At 40.3% G+C, this 22,817-nt stretch overlaps 1 protein-coding gene across 1 annotated transcript in view; it reads right to left on the reverse strand.

Annotated features, from left to right (window-relative positions):
- The window catches only part of LOC137298514 (zygotic DNA replication licensing factor mcm6-like), a 385,641-nt gene that overhangs the window by 229,695 nt on the left and 133,129 nt on the right, over positions 1–22,817 (reverse strand). The gene's annotated exons all lie outside the window — the stretch shown is intronic.

Here is a 22,817-nt window from a genome sequence, read left to right on the forward strand (position 1 = left end):
GGGAGTTACGACAGTCGTAAGTCTATGTTAAAGTATGGGAGTTACGACAGTCGTAAGTGTATGTTAAAGTATGGGAGTTACGACTGTCGTAAGTCTATGTTAAAGTATGGGAGTTACGACTGTCGTAGCGTTACGGCCACTTTGAGGTACGGGTCCCTGGTTTTCCACGTGACAAGGAAACACTTCAACCACTGGGCTACCCCGGCTACCCTGATCGCAATGAAGGTATAACGACATGGGCACGGTTTTGAGCTGTTTGAATGTTATCATTCCGCTTCTGACGCAACTGAATCCCAGGTTTTCTCAATATTGGCCGATGAACTGAGTTGCATAGCAAATGCGGTATCCTCAATCAACAAAACAGAGTCATGACACAAAAATCAAACTTCTGACCCTCGTGATTCGCATTTACTTTATATCACTTTATTTGCAGAGACATATGAAGTATAACATGAATCAGCTACGTCCTAAAATGACATTCTCACTCTTCTCTACAATATCCAAGGCCAATACATGTGAGCATTGCATCTTACACTGGACAACGCTATCCCACCCTTTCATTTGGAGCCTGTTGTGTGACCTAGGAAACGTTGCAATGACGCCAGTCGTGGTGGTATATTTTCCATCATCATTATTTCTGGCGAATTAGGGAAAAGACCTTCGTCTCCTCAGAGGAGGCAGCGCTGATCGTTTCCAACGTTGATTGATGCGATCAGCCATGCGAGTTGTATACGTTGTGTTCAGCTTGAAAATGTAGTGCTGTTTAACACAGCATTGTTCCAGCTATACCACGTCGGTCCGTACATCACCCGACTAGTGGTTGATATCTAGAACATCTATTTAGGTAACATGGTAATCTTGCCAGCCTGTAAGTCACTCACACTGAAAGCCTGATCATTTCTACGCCAGACCTTCTTGGCGGGTCAGTTTTTTATATAGTGCTCCACAGGACGAAATTAATGGCTTGCACAAATACGTTCAATGCTGGAAGTCTTGGTTGTTTTCTGGTTGTGTTTTTTTATACGTTGAGTATTCCAGTGGATTCTCTGAAGTTGGTGAGTTTAATCAAAGCGACTTTGAACAGCAATTATTTCAGAGTGTGCCAGCTTATGGATGATTGAAACTCTGTAGTAATGTGGGTCTCTGACATTCGCCATTCAGTGTTGAAGAGCACGGAAACAAAATGCTAATTGAGGATTTGAACCCGCGATCGTTTGGTTCTTGCGTACCCATGAGACGCAATGCTGTACAACTAACTGCGGCGCATGGTCTGCTGCAAAAGGTATATCTGATCGGGCGTTGTCGACGTTGCACTGTGATGAAGTAGACGACAGCACCTGGAACAGCACGCACAGATTTGCCATGTTCTTGTTAATATCCACCATCTCCTACTTAATAAAGCTTATATTTCACACTCCTACTCGGTGGCAGAGAAGGATGCACGGCTTAGTGTTTATCATTAAGCTACGCTTCACGTACGATACATCACAATACACATTTGTTATCACCGAAATTTATCTACTTTTAACTGAATGTTCTTGTGATGTGCCAGGCGTTATTTTTCACCACCTCGTTAAGGAACTAAACAATGTTTGGAATCCGCGGCCAGGTAAGGCCGCATTTGTCACGGTACTGCGGGTCCTTTAAATTAAGTCCACCTCATACTAGGGGAGGTAACTCTGGTGTGGCCAAAGTGACATGCTGCTGCCCACCTGGGCTCGAGAAAGATTAAGCCTGACCGTGATGCACTATAAAACTGACAACTACATATGTTAGTGTCCAGCAGCAGAACTTGAAACGACATGCCAGTGAGTTGATGAAGATGGTAGTTTGTCGCTAGAAGGACCTTTTCTCCTTTGCCTCTCACTTCTGTGTTGAATCCCACGTCGAGTGTCATCCCCGCTAATTTATTAATAATCACATGTCATCTCTACCGCGGGCGTCCCTGTCTCGTAGGAGGCGCGGCGGTAACTCACAGCTCAGGTGTACGCGCGCAGACACCTTGCCCGTAAGACGGGGGGAAACAGGTATGTTTTATCTTAGCCGACAGTCTGAAGCATCACTGTACGGATGAGCTGGTATTGCACGTGCTCGCAGTGAAGTGGCGACAACATCTGAACAAGTGTTCAGACAGATTACTGCAAAGATGTGTGATAGGAGACGGGGATTTGGGTCTAATCTGAATACATTAACATGCATTTTGATCTTATGACAGACATCGGTAAAGGAGAGACGTCAGTAACTGCAAGGCGTAGATGGATATGGCACGAAGTGAGATATGAGACAGTGTGATTTGAGACATGGTTGGTGTGAAATCAGGGTGGAAGTGAGACATAGTTAACGTGAAATTAGAGTGGAATCGAGACGAAGTTGATGTGAGATGTGATGTAACTGATGTGAGATCAGAGTAAATAAGAGGCGAAAGGTAATATGAGACGTGGCTGAACACGGGATGTAGTTTCTGCGAGACATAAGTTCATAGTAACGCGATAATGGATGTGTAATGGAAGATGTAGATACCCAACAGACATATGTGAATGTCCACAAGTTGAGAGCGAAATTCGTAAGTGAATCATGGCAGGCAATTTGTTTAGGATGTGAAGGAACATCAGTCCGGGGGAGGGGGAGAAGGGGATTCACGACCTAGTGAGGAACCAAATCCACCCAAATCAGCGAAACCATCTGACTATCGTCTAGGGCGGGGAATGGCAGGAGAGGGGCACTAACAAACAAATGACAAATGCCATTCTTCTTGCCCAGGTACAGTGACGCTAACGTCAGTATGCTGGAAAACAAATCCTCGGTGTTCGACCGTTCCAGACAACCAGGCCCAAGGAAAGTATTGTACAGAACACACAGGAACGGTCCACAACGCTACTTCTACCGGGGTCATCGAGTGCAAATACGACCAGAAACAAATGTTTATGATTGTATGTACGGAAGAGTTGCATCGTTTGAAGGGAATTTCGTCAAACAGGTCTGGGTTCAAGAGGTACATCATATACATTCATGACTACATTGAATACAACATTTACTCTGTGATCTTTTGAGAGACGTTAATATCTATTATGACTGGATATATCAGCTACTTTGTCATGCCTCATTATAAGCGGCTCTGCTCAACACAACGAACAGAACACTCACCCGTGTTGCCAAACAGTCGGCTTTATCTGAAATATAGCTCTTAACTATGTCCTTCTAGAATACATCATAAGTGGCTATGATGTACATATCTTGACTACGGGGTCAACAAGTACAATTTGTGCTGGTGTGAGTAACAAGCTGTAATGACAGAGCTGTGTACGGGAAGAATGTAAGATCAAATACAGGATATTGCTTAATGACTGTCAGTGAGGACATTGTTGTGTGTTTACATGCACCGTACATGTGTATTTGTAAAAGGGTTTCCTTACAAGAAAGGATGCAAGAAAGATTCAATGATTACAGTAAAGGTTCAGTGATGACAGGTGTTCTCATACTCGAGGTAACCTGAGGATGGCTCTCGGAAGTAGCCAGTAATGCATGTGTATTATGAGTGAGTGAGTGAGTGAGTGAGTTTAGTTTTACGCCACACTCAGCAATATTCAAGCTATATGGCGGCGGTCCATAAATAATAGAGTCTGGACCATACAATCCAGTGATCAACAACATGAGCATCGGTCTGCGGAATCGGAAACCGATGACATGTGTCACCCAAGTCAGCGAGCCTCACCACCCGATCCTATTAGTCGCCTCTTACGGCACGCATAGTCGCCTTTTGTGGCAAGCATGAATTGCTGAAGGCCTATTCTACCCCGGACCTTCACGGGTCTTATTTGTGATGATTACAACATTTTCCTACCCGTATGGTGGACATGGTCTGGACATTGTGTATTGATGACCAGTGTCAACTTTAGACGTCGTTAACTGCTCAAATGTTGCACAATGTACGACAGAACTAGCTTACAGCGCTTTACTTTTAATAATGAGAAGTTGAGGGGCCACTGTTCACGCTTCCTTCAAATTGCAAATTTGGTGGTCTAACATAAAGTGCATGGGGATGGGTCCAGAAATGGATTAATTTTTTTCATTTCCATCGCAATAAGATTGACTATGACTGAAATTGGTGTTGGTGCTCTTTTCCGGAGCATAACTTTAGAACTTTTAAATGTGTCTTCACCAAACTTCTCACATAGATAGATGTGGTAGTAAACTGGTGCCTTTGGTAGTTTTGGATCTCTGCATAAAATATATTTTGCGTTTCCATGGCAACAAGACTAATTTTTGACTGAAATTGCTGTTGGAACATTCTTTGAAAACCTTTTTAAAAACCTCTCAATATTTTTTCATCATACCTTTCGCATAGATTGGAATGGTGCCATACTGATGTCTTTTGGTAGTTTTGCATTCCTGAATGAAACCTTTTTTATGACAACAAGTTTGACCTCGACATTGGTGGTAATTTTCCGGTGCAGAACTTAAAAACCTTTCGGTGCCCTCATTCCACTCTGCAAAATAGTCACGCATTTGGTTGACGCATATCATTGTATCCCATGCTGTTGATCACAGTGTTGTCTGGTTCATATTTCATTGTTTACAGACCGCCACCATATAGCGGGAACTTTGCTGAGTGCGACGTAAAACTCACACTCACTCACTGCTATACACACACCAAAACATTTGGCATAGTCATAACTAGTTGATATATTCATGAAAAGTAATGTGTAATTGCGGGTGATATTGATGACGTTACCTTCTTGTTTCTCAAACTTCCTGTTCCGGAGCCGATTCCGAAGAATCTACTCACATTTGGACAGCCTAGGAGACCGACCCACAGCATAGAGCTTCCTCCCGGAGGGTGCAGGTTGCCAGACTTTAAAAGACTATAGATGTTGTTGCCTAGTGGTTAAAGCGTTCGCTCGTCACGCCGAAGACCCGGGCTCGATTCCCCACATGGATACAATGAGTGAAGACCATTTTCTTGTGTCCCCGGCCGTGATATTACTGGAATATTGCTAAAAAGCGGCGTCAAACTAAACTCACTCACTCACTGTAAAACTGGCACCAGGACGGGTAGAATCATCACTTGGTGGAGGGTTTGTCTTTGCTGTTCAATAGCAGTAGTCCTAAACTGCTCCTGTGTTGGCAGTGGTGCAGTATAAATGACGTCACTTGATGTTGGTAGCTGTTACATATGCTAACTATTGTAGTGATGAAGACCAGCACGACCTTCACCTCACAACTATTGTAGTGATGAAGACCAGCACGACCTTCACCTCACAACCTTCAGGGAATACCTAGACATCGTGCCTGCCCAACACTGTACTTGTGGTAGTCGAACATCCGCAGTCTGAGTCAGTATCACTGAGCCATCTGATGATTTATTTCATTATTATACAATTATCAGTCAGCTGGTGACATGGTAGTCGACCTTCCACTGCTGATACACATGGAGGACACCTGTACTTTCTTCCCACAAAGGTACCTGTAACCTTATTTAAATACACGGAGTCATAAAAACTGTCTCAAAAATGTATATTACAGGTACAGTGTCTTAAAGATCACATACACTCTAGGGGGTGCAAATGCATAAATCACTCACTGACATCGTTATGAATGTAACTCCGTCATTAAAACTGCTCATTTCGATTTTCAATTACCTTAAATCGACCTTTATGACAACAGTGCACAATTCTCAGCCACCAACGAAATTTCAACCAATCAGAGCGGCGCGCCTCCGTGTCGTAACAGTGGGTATAGATGTGAGGGTCTATGCAGAATTCATCTACATCCGTATTAGGTGGTATAAACCTACACGTTATTTGCCATCATTCACTTGATGCTCAGTTAAAGAATTTATAACAGGTATAAATAGTGGTAACGCCACTTAGATTACCCGACAAAGGTCCCCATTTGGCATTTCTTGTGTCTGGATCGATCACAGGATTTAATCGATAACACGCTGATTGAATAATTACTTTTATGCGGATTTAAATGGGGATTTGTCAAGAGGTAGTGTTTATGTATGTACATTTACTAATCTATACTGAATACACTCTGTCGTGTCTATGTCTATGTAAAAACAACACCCTTCTTTCAAAGGATTAACCGCCAATACATTGGTTGATTGCTCATTATTGGCTAACGAAATTACTTTTTGAAAAGAATGACGCACATTATGCAATTAGTTGGCAGGTGTGCTATCTTGGGTGGCCAGTGAGACTATACAGCAATGTGAAAAACCTAAAACGATACATCACATTTTCGTATATTGGACTGTTCACTGACATTTCATTTGGGAAATCTGCAGATGAAATGTATATAACTCGTTTTGTGGATATTGATGGACACATTCCTCGAACAAGGTAATTGACATTGCTCCTATAACTTTAATTTGTTATAATTTAAATATTTGCATTTTGTTTTAATCAAGTTGTCGTATGTCGTAGCTTTCAACAGAATCATTGTTTTCGTCGTGAAGTGTAATGATACAGACGCCATACACTAGGGCGTATTGCGAAGTATGATTCATATACACTCCTGTTATACATTCCTGTTATACATTCCTGTTATACATTCCTGTTATACATACCTGTTATACAAGTTTCAAAATGCATACAAGTATGATCATAATGTAAGTAGGATTATGAGACCAAATGTATAGTTGTATATTGACAAGTGTCTACATACAGGTGAGTGAACTTTTACAAACCAAGTAAATTTTGCAAGTGAAGAAATTTATCGTGCAGTATTTTCACTTCGACCCCGACCTCGCTTATGTTATGTTACAGGTTGTGTTATGCAAACTCCTTTTGGTTATGATTGAAATACATATTTAAGTACTAGTAGAAAGTAGTTTCAATTTTCTAACGATGAAAACAAACTATAATCTCAATGCTTCTAACGGCATTTAGCCCTGTCTGAGGATAAATGCTATTTAAGTTTGTTTTCACCGACTTACAAAATCAAAATTACTTTTCACTGGTAGTAAAATATGTTTTTTTATTGATGGACGTTAGGATTTTACATGACATTGCTTATAACATAACAATTTCACTCTTGGAAGAGAGGCGGGGGTCGATATAATAGTACTTACGACAATATTACCACTTCGATCACACCCTCGCTTCCGAGGAAGAAAACGCTACATTCATGCAAAATCCTTTTGGTCAGCAATGTGTAATAAGCACTCTTGATTTTATAAACTCGATGAAACTTGAACTTCAGTTTTCTATCCTGGAAGCGTGGTAGGAGGCGAACCATCCGATTTAGTAAATACCACAGGCTTCCACAACACTCGCTTCGCACAAAGAAAACAACCAATTTAATCACAAACTACGGGATCCGGTGGAAATCTGTGCTTAGTGATACCATCACCCGACCTCAAGGAGCAATTGACGGCAACACAACATTTCGGCATGTGTTTGGTGACGTCGAGAAATCAGCAAAATGACGAGCTTCCTACACATTTTCTGTACAACTAACTGAAAATCGTTCCTTCTATGACGTCACTGCAGTGCTCTGGCGACAGAGTTACGTAACCTGTCTGCGGTTTCGTTTGCGGGCGAGAGAGAAGCAGACCGCTTTTTACCAACCTTTAAGCTCTTGGTATTAATTAACCACAAATTTAAAAAAAATGATGTTCCATTTATGACTATTCAGATATATTATTGCACTTGGGGAATAGAATGGACATTAACAAAATGTTAACTGACACTGTCACACTGCCCACAAAACTAAAGCGTAAAACTGTCACAAAGCGTTCTAAAACACCTTTCCGGTTTTGTCAAATAATAAGATCAACAAGAAAGAAAGAAGTTATGGAACTATAACCCTCAAGCATTAATGGCGAATCAGATCAGATCGGCAATATGTCATATTTTTCACACACCTCAAATACACCCTAACATTTTGTTTATGAAACTATCACTATTACTTGCAAACACATTTCACCTGATAGTATGTTTCCCTCATAAGAATTAAAAGTGTATGTGAAAGATGTTTTTGAAGTAATAACTAGAAACACTCAAACAACGGCGTGTAGTATTTCAATGGCTGATCAGAACAGATCGGCGATATGTCATATTTTTCACACACCTCAATTACACCCTTACAATTTTTTAAGTCATAAAACTGTCACTATTACTTGCAAATACGTTTCAACTAAGGTATGTTTTCCTTGTAAAAATTAAACGAATGTGTGAAAGAAGTTTTTCATCGACACAATTTAGTCTATCTTCGCGGTGAATCGAGAATAGAAGCCAGTGAGCCATAACATACCGACTTGAAACTTTACTACAAATCTACTGTCCTAATACGGACACTAATACCAATTATTTAACTTAAACTGAAATACTGAACTTTAACTAAATAGTTAACCTATCTTCTACATGTAGGATTTCAGTTGTTGCAACACTCAGCGAGCTTAATCAGCTGTTGAAAATAAACCGGGCTCAATCTTAAATACTACGCTGCCACCATAATGGTTACATTGGTTACGTAACGACCCGAGACGTACGTTCAGCGGCTTTTCGAGGTGTTTCTTCTCCCCTCTATATAGGCTCCCTGTTTAAATGAATCCAAAGCGGATTCAAGATTTGGAATAATGAGCGCATCATACCAAAGTCACGATGTCCACAGTTAATACATAAGGTTTACCTATAGCCCCGTCTCTCATACCCAAGTCACGATGTTCACAGTTAATGCATAAGGTTTACCTACACTTCTACTATAGCCCCGTCTCTCATACCCAATTGCAAGTCACGATGTTCACAGTTAATGCATAAGGTTTACCTATAGCCCCGTCTCTCATACCCAAGTCACGATGTTCACAGTTAATGCATAAGGTTTACCTACACTTCTACTATAGCCCCGTCTCTCATACCCAATTGCAAGTCACGATGTCCACAGTTAATGCATAAGGTTTACCTATAGCCCCGTCTCTCATACCCAAGTCACGATGTTCACAGTTAATGCATAAGGTTTACCTACACTTCTACTATAGCCCCGTCCCTCTATAGGGTAACCTAGTGGTTACAACGTTCGCTCGCCCGATGCCCCGGGTTCTATTCCCAGCATGGGTACTGTGTGTGGCGGCAGTTCCAGGTGTCCATCACTCTTGGTCCGGCTGTGGCTGTTCTTAGATAATGTGTATCGAGTGATACCGAAGAGTTCAGCTCAAGAAAGAATTGGCATGTGTTGACTGGAGCCGAGCTCCTAAACATAAGTGAGTGAGTTTGATTTTACGCCACGCTCAGCAATAATCTAGCTATATGGCGGCGGTCTGAAAATAATCGAGTGTGGACCAGACAATCCAGTGATCAACAACATGAGCATCGATCTGCGCAATTGGGAACAGATGACATGTGTCAACCAAGTCAACGAGCCTGACTGCCCGAACCCTTTAGTCACCTCTTCCGACAGGCATAGTCGCCTTTTATGACAAGCATGGGTTGCTGAAGGCCTATACTACCCCGGACCTTCACAGTTCCTGAAAATTAAGAATTCTGGGCAAATTTATTTATATGTTTGTTTGTATATATTTTAGATATTTCTGTTCTAAATGTCAGTATAACAGATTTCATCACTTGATACTTAAGGGTGAGTTTACATTTTAGGCGTTGTGCTTCTGGCGATTTGCCCCCAGTGCGGCGGCATAGCACGCCTTGCTTGCTCTTCCATCCGGGTACCGCTCAGACAGGACACGCCCATTGTCACGGCACGTAAGCAATGCCTATTGTTAAACTGAAATATTTCATCGTTACTGATATTATAGACTCTTAATTCTCGTGTTAATGATCCGTATACAGGAAAGTCAACTGGCCATGTGGATGAATAAATATTTCTCTATAATTTCCCAGGTCAACAGGTACCCGAATACGTAGAGCAACAAAGGCAGTGTGTGTAATTTCCTCGTGCAATGATTATCTATTGTAGAGGTGTATTTCAGTGACCTCGAGAGACTGCACTCGTCACCCCTCACGTCCCCCCTATCAACGTCCAATTGAAACGTCAAGTGCATCCCCACGGAGGGGGAACACAAGTGCTGCACACTGCCACATCAACCTGTGCTCAGTAGAACAATTGGCAGCCAAAGACTCCGAGAATTGTTATTCCGGATACGGTGAGAAATAGATCGACAGGGTGTCATTTGAGAGATGAACAAAACGTAGCTACCGCCTTGCTATCAGAGGTTATATTTGGGTTAAATTAGTAGGAGGAACCCTTCCAGAGTAGGTGTCCTAGATGGCGGAAGGGTAGAAGAGTGGAGGTGAGTTGATGGACTCGTCACATGGTGATGGGTAGGTGGTATTTTTAGAACTGATAAGCGAGGTAGTGGCTAGGTACATGTGTGAGTGATACCCGGAGGAATAACTGGGTAGGTAGAATGACTGGGTAGGTAGAATGACTGGGTTGGTAGAATTACTGGGTAGGTAGAATGACTGGGTAGGTATGTTTTGGTGAGTGAATGGGCGGGTGGGTACATCATGGTAGATTAATGGATGGAGGAGGTAGATATGTTGTGTCATGACATACCGAAACATTAGTCTCATTAACCTATTCAGACAATGACCTACTTTCAACCGATCCGAATTTTCTCGCGCGAAAGTGAAATTAGACATCACAGACAACTCTGGTTACACTGAATTCCAAATCCATGTTTTATAAGAAAATCTTATTTACAAATGAAGTTTAGTTTCAAACTTTAATAACATCGTGTTTCAATGGTGTATGCTGCATGGTCATGACGTCACAGACTGTCTCTGTGTGATGAGGTCATAAAATGATTCACAGTGCATCTGGCTCACTGGTTACATCTGGTATGTGTTTTTTGCGCTTTTTTAATGTAGTTCTATAATGCACAATTAGACTGACATAATCTCAATCGTGCAAGACCGCAAAACCTTTCTAGCGGCAGAGCTTCGTTTTGAGACTTCCATGATTTCCAGGTTTCCGTTTGTCAGAGCACACTGTTCAACGTGTTTGCAAGGATAAGAGGGAAGCAATATACAAGTGCTTAGATGTATCAAGACACAATGATGAACATTCATGCGTCCAGTTAAACGAATTCGTCTAAAACTTTTGGACTGGTTATTGCACTAATTTGCACAATAGGACGGAACACACTCAACAGGAAACGAGACTGTTGTATAATCAATGTTTTATAGATGCAGGAATGGCTACGTGCGTTGCGATAAGTGTATCTATAGGCAGGTGCGTATGTTGTGTCAAGATGTGTGATTAAGGATAAGACGGGTACGTATGTTGTGTCACGATGTGTGATTAAGGATAAGACGGGTACGTATGTTGTGTCACGATGTGTGGATATGGACAGACGGGTAAATATATTGTTTTGTGGTATGCTGATGGACTGACTGGTACTTATGTTCTGTAGCAATGAGTGGATGGACGGGTACGTATGTTGTATAGCAATATCTGGATGGATGGACGGGTACGTATGTTCTTTTGTGGTACGTGGATGGACTGACAGGTGTGTATCTCTTGCCCCGATCTTACGATATGGACGGATAAGTATGTTGCGTGGGGTACGTATGGTATATTTGGATGGACTGACTGGTATGGGTGTCGTGATGTTTGGCTAGGTGGACAGATGAACAGATTATGAAATGTTGTTTTTTGTTAGTATGCGAGAGATCGGCTGACGGTTAGGTGACATGTAGTACTAGAGTGGAGATCTGCCTTCAGTTACAGAGACACCTTCCCATGTTGACTGCCAGAGTTAGAAATCTCTGGCTAATCACTACCCACACCCGAGGACAAATTATCTCAAAGCCATAAAATTGTAATTCCATTTATAGAGGATTTCGTCCATTGCTTTCACCGTCCCTTGGAGGCGGAGAGAGGAAATTACCACTTTGTTCCGCAATAAAGGACCGAGTTGGGGGAGCCACTAATTGTTGGCAAATCTCTGATCATTTCACAGCCACATTACAAGAACATGGGGCATCTCAGGATCATTACGCTTTCAGCTTCATCCTGCGCCAAATTGCCCTGAAGATCAACTTTTATTGTTTTGGAATTATTTGTCGAGGCTATAAAAGGCTCGTGAGAGACCCGCGTGGAGCTGTGGCGTCATACAGCGTGGATTTGGCCGCAACATTGAGGGTAGTTGACCTGAGACTCATTTGTCGGTAATTGGAGAATGAGGCTGGCCTTAGTCTGTCCATCTTGCCTCTCATTGATGTAGCGATGGACGACTCTCGGACTGCTCACAGATAAGACGCTAATCTACCCACAATTTGAAATTAACCCTAGCTACGGGAACGCTGGGGAGTCTTGTTGTCTTTGATCCAAGGTGGAGGAGTTAGACTGTAAAGAGCGAAACCTCTCACTGCAGTGTAACGATCTAAATGTACAGCGTGTCCGTCTACCTCTGCAGTATGACTGTCTGCTGGCTCAAAGCGACCGTCTACCTCTTCATCGGAACTGTCTACTGTTGCCGTGACTGTATACCTCGTGTACTGCTAGCGTCATGAAACTGAATCCATTTATTAAATACGCTCACGAAATAAATAGTTAAGTAGCATCGTTTGTATTCAGGTGAGAACCTAACATCACCGACTACCGTATGAAGCGGTGGCAACACCTGGCGTATATCATTATCTGAAACAAGCAGACCCAGTGTCAATACTCGGTTAACTTCAAATCGGATATCCTAATTGATCACATCAAGAATCAATTATATAAAGATATGATAATAGACGTTTGTGTCATTTCTTACTGGCGTGGTTGTTTGGAAAGGAGGTTCACCTCCTTTGTCAATGTATATGACCAGGGTGATGTTGTACTCACTCTTACCACTAAGATGACCAATACCTTAACATTGGCATAGGTAGTCTTAGCGCTAAGGTGACCGATACCTTGCCATGGACTTAACGTAGTCTTAGCGCTAAGGTTATTTAGTACATCGGTCAGTTTGGACACTGAAGAGCCTTTTTTGTAAGCCCTATAGGTTGCAAAGCTTTTTATTTAGATAGTATTGAGGGTTTGTCCAGCCATTTTAGCAACAAGCATGTGTAAGTCTGAGCTTTTTCAAAATGGAAGCTTCGCTCCTGCACTGGAGTGGCAGTGATGCTGACGGCCAAAGGTGATTGATAAAGCGCAACGTGAGGCAACAATCGACTTATTATCCGACAAAATAACTGAGGTAGAAGCGATGGACAGTATCACAAAGTCAGGCCCGTGAAGCGTCTGTCACAGCAAATCACCGGCTAATACAGGATAGTACTGTGGTTATAGCAGTGTCTGGGATCACTGGATTGTCTTGTCCAGATTAGATGCTTTTCTTAGGGACATCTTGAAGAATGATGTTATGATAATCATCTTTTCAAGAGAATGTATCACCCAATATCGTTGCATCTGCAAGCTAATCCCGAATCTACATCTACAACGTTAGGTCTGAGATGGTGAGGCACGTTGAGGTGGTTTGAAAGTTGGGCTGGGCAGGGTGCACGTGGTCGGGGGATAATCCACGTTCCCCTACCCCAGCATGTGTGTGACACCATGATGTCATGGCAACACGGTGCACACGTTTCCGTGTGAACGGGGTTGAGTCACGGCCTGATGTGGGTTACCACGTCCACGGTGTCAACACAATCATCATTAGTACTGTCAACCACACAAAATGAACCGTACACAGCCATGTCAAGCGGAGGAAATGCCCCAAACAACACTAGTGCTCTCCGCCGATAAATTGCCCATTGTTGCCTCAGCTTCACGTGCTTGCTGATCATCTTCACCACCCCGATTGCCACTTGGCCTGTCATGTGATATAATACATCTTTAGGGCCGAGTATAGGTACCACAGAGCCATATTTAAGGATTATTCATCACTTTACACAACGTTACTTTTCAGCAGTTTGTTATATGGTGTGTGTAATTAAAACACTGTAAGGGATTAATGTAGTGTTACATGTTGTGTGTAAATAATGCTGTGTTACACATTGCGTATAAATAATGCAGTGTTACATTTGTGTATAAGCAGTGCAGACTTACCAGTTGTGTGTAAGTAGTGCAGTGTTACGGGTTGTGAGTTAATGATGCAGTGTTGCATATTGTGTGTAAATAATGCAGTCTTACATGCAGTGTGTAAATATTGCAGTGTTACATATTGTGTGTAAGTAGTGCAGTGTTACATGTTTTGTGTTAGTAATGCAGTTTTGCATTTGTGTGTGAATAATGCAGTGTCACATATTGTCTGCAAATAATGCAGTGCCACAGTACGTAATTCCGTATTATATTTTAGTGTGCGTAGTGCAATGTTACATGCTGTGTGTAAGCAATGCAATTGTTACATCTTTGTGTAAGTAGTGCAATGTTACATTTGTATTGCAGTGTTACATTTGTGTGTAATTAATACAGAATCAAATATATAATTCAAACGCAAGGATGAACCAGCCTCGATTATCTAATTAACGGATTTTATTGGGCGAAAAATTCGAGGCAATTGTGAACATTTTATGAATGAAACACTGAAAATCGACGATGACACCAGGTGCTCAGGAAGAAAGGTAAACACCCTTGATCTACTACCAACTGACTGTAAGTAACCGACAGATGAATGTGGACTGACCATTGTTCGAGTCAAGAGAAGTTCAGTTATCACACAACGAGAAAATAAATATTGAAGGGACACACGGCCAAAGGTTAAATGTTTGATAACGATATAATAAGATGAATTAATTTCCACAGTAATATATCCTCGGCTCTTCCCAGCAGCATCTTGGATGACAATCAGCTGGTGGAAAGATGTAGAGAGATGCGTCCGAGAATGAAAGCGAAAGAAATGCCTATCTGGTGTTCAGCTTGGCGGTGTTCCCCTGTTGGGTTGATAGAGGAACATTTCTCCAGCTCTTCATGGCAGTCAGAAACAATTGCTCTTCCTTCATCGAGATCAATTTAACTAGAAACATGATGAGACTATAAATATGATTACATCTCCTTATCATCATCAATCAACGACCCATGATGCCTCTACCGGGTATAACTTTACCCGTTTTGGTTTGTTAATTTGCTGTCACATTTTCCACAAGACTGACATTGTATGACGGCCATAATGCATTACTAACGGCGTGGCAGCCTTAACAGATATTGGACAAGATATGAGCCTGATTTGGGTTAAGCAGGTTGAAAATTAATAGCGTAGTCAAGTAAGATTTTCCACGCGACTAATTTCACCCCTCGTTGTGCGGCCGGGCCTGACATGGCTACTTATACTGTTGTCCTGACCACACATCGGAACAGTGCCGCACCTGTCACCCCGAGTGGCATACGTGAGCGATGAGGACAGCCTAGACTCGTGGAGCTAGAGATTGGCGAGGTGGAGTCCACAAGCCACAACAACCAACAGCTAAACTCAAAGACCCGCCACAACTCGTCTCAGCTCTGACGTCTTTCCTCTCTCCACTCAGCCTGACTAGAGGACTGAAGTGATTATCATAACCGAAGTCATGAGTACACGTAATGGAATATGTCCAAAATTAAGAATGCAAAGATACGAAAACCTTACAAAAATAACATTAATACGTAAAAGCAGCGGGAGAGTAAGAATAGAAAGGATGAATTGTTAAAAAAAACGTAGATGGATTATCAAACTAATGAAGAAATTAATTATGTGAATATGTCGTGACGACAAATTCTGTGAACTCTGGTTTAAGTTTATTACACAGTGTTCGCACGCATTCTACTGAACACGAACCTTTAATCAATTGTTCTCCTCTGTCCATTGTAAAAATGCGTTGTTTAACAAGCAAGTGGGTTTCGTCAAGGTTGTGTTCTCGGCCTGTTTGCCACAGTTTAACTGAAGAATCCCTTACCAAAGTATAGTAATATCCTATCTCATGTCAGTATTCTGGATTAGGTACCCTCGTAAAAGTGTTGTCTTTGATCCGTAGTTAAATGAAAAAATCATGGAGTTTACATATACACACCCTAACTCTGTCACCGTTTAACAAATACTGCTGGAATAGAATGGGGCGGTAAATGTAATCTTACGCAAATGAAAATAAGAAATATTCTTTAGATATATCTTATTTTTCTCTTAACCGTAAATCTATATGACATATTCCCGAGCATACATCACATAAATAGATACGATTCTTGTATGCATTAAACTCGGTTTTCAACAAAGGATTTAGGATTGATATTCAGTTGGGTTATTTATGTTTTATTTCATGCAAATTTATTGCATGATGATACTGTATTTTAACAAATATTATTCATCAAAGGGAAATGTCTTCATACTTCGTGGTATGTGGAGTTGTAGATGAGTTGAACTTTTCTCTTTTGAAAACTTCGAAACGTAGCTGAAATTCTAGAGAAACAGTTGCTCCTATATCTTGTCGGAAGATTGCTATGAACAGCAGCTCTTTATGAAATTAAATCTCGGGATTATACATTACTAAAGTAAATTTTTAACTAAAAAACTCCTGGGAGTTGCTATCGACATTTGTAATGTGGTTGTCGGAGCCTTCGTTTCTGCTGAGACGGGGATAGTTTAAAACAAATCCGTTCGGTGTCGCCCTGGCTTGGTCTCTAGTAAAGTTTACTTTTTATGGGTGGAAGCACTCCTTTTCAGTTAATCAGGTGTTTTTTTTCAAGGTTCAAATTAACTTTCACTCTAGCGATGCTAGCATATCTACATCAATCTCGTCCACATTTATCTACTTCCATAATTTCTGGTAAAATTCGTTTCCTATTAGATATGAAATGTACATCTGTTTAATTTCAATATGACAATAAGTAATTGTAACAATAAAATATGTTCAAAGTGGCGTATACTATGGAATTATTATAAAGGCAATATTTGCTTTAAATCTGTCCCCTCTTTAAACGAATTCTACAATAGTTATCACGACCTGGCTTACAGTATAATTAGGTCATTTAATATACTTGATCTACCGTAGAGAAAACACATGTACTTACTGTTTGCAAATTCAACTATTTTCAGTTTAGAAAAGAATTACACTTTAGGGGCTATTTTGTATTTAAATTCAATGCAAATACAAGTCTTATGCGTATTTAGTATACCCTGTTATGACTATCTGTTTATAACGGAATGATAATCCTGCAAACCCTTTCTAAAGTAATCTTCACTCTTGCTGTAGTTGGACGTTTTAAAGGGATGATTTTCATGGCTTATCATAATTACATTTTCCTCGAAAGCCACTCAAATAAGCCCTTAAATATATATTTCATTAGTGTTAATTACCTATTCAAAATTTAATATTTAATATAGTGTCATGATTAATATAATCTACAAACTGAACGTCAAGTGTCAGTTGCTTGATGTTGTGGAGTTTGTTTTGTGTTTTTGTTTGTGTTTTTTGTTTGTTTCTTTCTTTTTTGTTTCGGGGGGGGGGGTTGTTTGTTTGTATTTGTTTGCTTGCTTGGTCAGTTTGTTTTTGTTTGTTTTTTTGGGGGGGGGAGTGTGGGGTTGGGGGTTTTTTTTTTGGTTTTTTTTTTTTTTTTTTTTTTTTTTTTTTTTGTTTTTTTTTTTTTTTTTTTTTTTTTTTTTTTTGGGGGGGGGGGGGTTGTTGTTGTTGTTTTTGGAGGGAGGGGCGGGGGTATGTTTTGGGTTGTTTTTATTTTCTTTCTTTCCGTTTGTTTCCGTTGCTGACACAAGTAACTATCAATCAAAAACTCGTATTAATTTAGAAAAAATGTTCATAGTTAAGCATCACACCTATGATCCTTTACAACCTACAAACGTATTTTCATACAGTAAGTTTTAACTTACAGCTTCGTTGAAATATTTGTCAGAATAATAATACATGCGTATGGAATGTTTCTATTCATTCCACGCGTAAACTTTGAAGTGTTCTTCACAGGACCTGGCATTACACCTCGAATTATTAGGTAAACTGACAGAACATGGTTATAAAGCCAAATTCCCAAGGTTGTGTGTTTGTGTGAAGCGTGTTCGTGAACGGCAAGGAGAGTGGTCAGCAAGACACCGATGGTGGCAGCAAGCAGGACGAGCCGTGCTCATTGCGTGCACCGACGTTAACAACATCACTTCAATACAGGAGAGTGTTTCTAGATTAACTCGAGATTTATTACATACCCGTAACGCTTCACTGCGCCTGCGTACAAAGATCCCATTCTTACTCCCCCTTTCATCTTCGCCGACAGTCTGTTTGCGCAGTCGCCGGGATTCTAGACGTCCAAAGTTGATCAAGATGATTTTATTACACGTCAAAACGGGTATTTATACTGCCTGCATTATTAATAGTATGTGTACCTAAGTTCACAATGGATATCTGTCTTACTAGTCGTAGAACTGAAATGTACATTGAGATCAATGATAGATCAAATTAAATGTATGATACATATGATACATAATGATACACAATGTTATCCCCCTATCCACGGGGTACAGCACTTTATTCAATTTATTACTGAAAGTTAATTCCTTCATCTGTGGCGACTTAATGACTGGTGGAATATGGACTCATAGCCCACTTAATCACTACCTGTCACATTTACTGGACCAAGCAAAGGACATTCTTCAAAACGAAAAATGCATGTTTATCAGTGACATTCTATTTATTTAACTTTTTCATTAAAATTATAGTGTAAATAATGACTTTCTAAACATCAGAGAACAGTAGAGTCACAACCCACGACTGGTGTTTTTCTATGTATTAAAAGATTTAATTATGCATTGTAGAAAATATTGTTACTATGGCGATGTGTAATGGCGTATGATGCTCATACTGGCTGGAAGCTATCTGTATCAGTATCTGTTGCACAATACTTTTGTAATTTTACACGTCTATCACATCTGGTCACACATGTGAACTTGTTTTTGTCAAGTGTGATGATTCCATTCTCCTGTCGAGAGACACTAGCCAAATGTATGAAAGTTTATTGAAGCAAAGAAAGAAATGTTTCACACACAGCGTAAATCTGACAAACATTGAATTGCCTTGCGTTAACATTCACTTTATCAATAAATGAAAATAATTATTCAAAATGAAAAAGGTCCAGTAAGTTCTGATATTAATGTCCGTTATGGTAAATAAGAGAGAAATGTCATATCTGACGACTAGAAGTATGATAATGTATCCTTTATGTTAAATGTCAGAACCAAACCGTTGTAAATCTCAAAAATGCCATAAAATATTCACTCAATACAAGTGCGAAAATTATGCCTTTATAGATGCATATATAACATATGTAGAGAGTTATGGAAATTCTTTGCCCCTACTTGTAATGAATATGTAAACTACATACAGCAAGACACACTGGCGTTCTGATGACTGTGAGTTCCACTTTAAATCACATTGACAAATCTCGGCGACATAGCGACGTCAACAATCATAAATAAAAAAAACATGTCTTAATTATTTGATCTAAATTTGAATACAATGAAATTACATGCTCAACCATATTTCCAGTGTATTACGTCATGATAGTATTCTACAGGAGTAAGGCCAAGGTTCCATCCAAGGTGAAAGTTGGCAATGCTTGTCAATAATTGAAGTACTAGTATGTCATTGGATAACTGGTTGCCTCGGCGACCCTTATTCCCATGCTATCAGGGCATTACCGGCAATGTATATACAGTCATTCCCAGGAAGCGATGATTCGTGGTGCCTTTATGGCTAAGTGGCATCGGTTTCGGCATATAGTAAAGGTGGAACTCTTTTGGTGAAGTTTCATACGAGACATCTAGAGCACATTCATGACAGTCTGCATTGCTGAAATCTAACCGGGGACTGATTACGTTGGTGGTTGTTTTTTTTTGTTTGGTTTGGTTTGGTTTGGGGTTTTTTTTTCAAATTAAAGAATTTCAAAATTTGTCAAATCTGTGTTTGCTTTCTTGTTATTTTCTGTCTGTCCACAAGGTGTCAGTGTTTGTCTCATTTAGATAACCTTGATCAATTTTGGACAACATGCGCTCTACATTAACATACATGCTTTCACAAAGTAAATAGTGACGACACATACTGTTGGAAACAAATAAGGGAACACATGAAAGTACTAGTTTCCCTGTGTTTTTTTCTTGGCTTCCCCTAGTGCTTTGTACTTTTATTGCAGTGGCAATGAAATTCTGGGAATAAAAAAAGGAACAGCTGTAACTTGTAATCATTATGTTAAGACACATCAATGTATCATCAAACGTGATGTTGACTTTTGGAAAAGCTTGGTCATGGTGACTTAAGATAGAATAAGACATTCATATTAAATGTTTAGTGTTATGTTTATAGTAAAAACGTTGCCTTTAAAATATCAGGGAGTGAAACGTTAAGCGTATTTTATTTTCCCCAATGCTCAAACAATTTCCGCACACTTGAAAGATTTTCCCTTTCCCCTACACTCTAGATGGATATATTTACACATATTCACTGGAGCACGAGGTCTGTCATACCGAACTGGGGGCATTTAGTTCAATAAATCCGTGTAACAGATCCAACACTCATGTCCGTGTTAAAGTTTCAGACTACCGGGTACCTATCCCACCTACCGCCACCGTACAACTATATAGACATCCAATCACTCCTCTCTTCCTGCTTCAGCTCAGTGTACATATATTTGTATAAACATTACTTAACAATTAAGTAAAGTCATACTTTAACATCTTTGATATTTTTTAACATTTAAACGTCCACACCATAGTACTTTAAATTACGTACCTACGAACAGGGATGACTGTAAAAGAAACATTATCTTCTATGAGCAATTGGTTCAGAAATGTAAGTGGGTATTTTCTGAGTTGGGAGGCCATATTTAAGAATTTTTAGTGGCCAGCTTCATTTACAAATCTACATCAGTCTACCGTGTGATGTAACAGAACCGCGGGCACCTTCACCGTGAACCCAGGGAGGAGGATGTGTTCTTTGGAACTCGTTGGCACTGAATACAGGCAGGGTTCAATATGGTCACTCTCTGTGAAATTGGACGTAGCTACGACTGCATTCTAGAAAGGAGAAGATCGCGCTCCTGAGAACTACTCGTTTATCTGCCGCACCTATAGATGATGATGAGGAAGGAACAATAGAGGGGTGTGGGCATAGGGGGACATCAAACCGCCGTCCGGGTCACTAAGTACATTTTAGGGAACCTGGCTGTTGACGTCTGGTCAAGTAGGGTCCAGTGATTAGCTGGCCACGGTTATTGTTTGAAGGTCATTACAAAGTCCCCTCTCTCCGGGGGGTACTGGTAGTACTGGTGGACACAGTGTTCGCTTTATGTCCTCCTTGTCAGGAACGGGACTTTGAACAAATCATTGGAATGCATTTACAAATACCGCAATAAGATCACTGTGAATGATAACTTTTATTGGGTACCAAACATCAGTATCTGATATTGGTTCGGCGTTTTGCTTTCAAATCGTTTTATTACTGCTTAGATTTGAATTTGATGTCTTTGCATTTTTGATCCTCATCAATCTGAACATACACATTTTATTACAAATCATCCTTAAACTTGGTTTTTGAAGACAGTCAGAAGCCGACGATTCTGGAGGAGCTTGGATTATAGCGCAATATAAAACATGCCTAAAGATGCAGGAATGAGTGGATCAAAGTGAAGATGGTCAGATGAATGGACCATCGTGGTAATGACAGTGACCATCTACAGAACGTCATCTGATTGCGGGTCACGTTCGTTCCCATTCAGTAATTATGTTGTTTCCGACCCCGGTCCGATGATGCAAGTTATCGGTATGCAGCCTGAAAAAAACATTAGGTTCTTTCAGGAAACCGCTGTGTGAGTCAGGTGAAGGCCAATACCGTCTCACAGTGCGTCAACATATAACATGTAGTAGGTTTATGTTAAAAGGATACAAATACATATCTGATCTACCTGAGAGAGTTGGGAGAACTAAATTCTCTCTAAATGCAAACTTTTACAATTAAACAAGCAAATAAATTCTGCTCATTTGGTTCTGCCACTTTTTTTCAATTTCCCTGAAAATTCAGGAATAAAAATATAAGAACTACATCATCAAACGAATTGTATTAACTATGCCTCATGTTTTGTCCTTAAATTGTCCCGTTCGATGCACCCACATGCAGACAGATAGTTGATTTACGTCTCACCTCTCTCTTAAAAATTATATACAGACATAAGACTTAGTCCAAATGAATATGATACAGCGCCACTCAGATGGGTTTGGCCAGTAAAATAGAATTCGCGTTTGAGAGACCCATAACTTTTCGTAGTTTGGCAATGAGAAACCTTTACACTTACTTAGATGAATTGATGCTAATCGGCGAATACCTGAAACACCAACCACACAACCATGTTAAGCAGAGAATTGGCAAGAAATAGTTGCATTTAACAAGTGAAGCAATAAGTTGTCGTGTATATGTGCTTTCATGAAATCTCGGGCTGTTAGTTCTGTTTCCATTGTGAGTACCTACTAAGTGTCTCGTGTTCTAACCCTGTCGTCGACGAAAGCCAAGTCAATCAATGTCCGTCCACAAATACTTTATATCACAATTTTTAACCAAACAGTTATGAAATGTCACTTTTCTTGGAGACCCCAAGCTTCATGACTCACTTATCTCAGAACATACTTGAATCACTATAGTGTATTTACTGGGTAACATTCCTCACACCAACGTAACTGATTCTGAAAGCATGGACGCAACGTTTTACTATTTTACACTCCGGAATAGCTGTAAATAAAATCAATGCGATAGAACCCTTTCTTATACTGACAAATTTATGTTTACTTGTTGGATTTCTTCTTCATCATAAGTGCTCGCGAAAAGGGGAGTTAATCCTGTCCCTTGAAACAACACGTCAATATTTGAGCGAAGTCAAAATAAGGAATTACATCGAGTATCATTTTTGCCTTTGATGCG

The sequence above is a fragment of the Haliotis asinina genome, chromosome 10 (assembly GCF_037392515.1).
Source record: "Haliotis asinina isolate JCU_RB_2024 chromosome 10, JCU_Hal_asi_v2, whole genome shotgun sequence".
Classification (NCBI taxonomy): Eukaryota; Metazoa; Mollusca; class Gastropoda; order Lepetellida; family Haliotidae; genus Haliotis; species Haliotis asinina.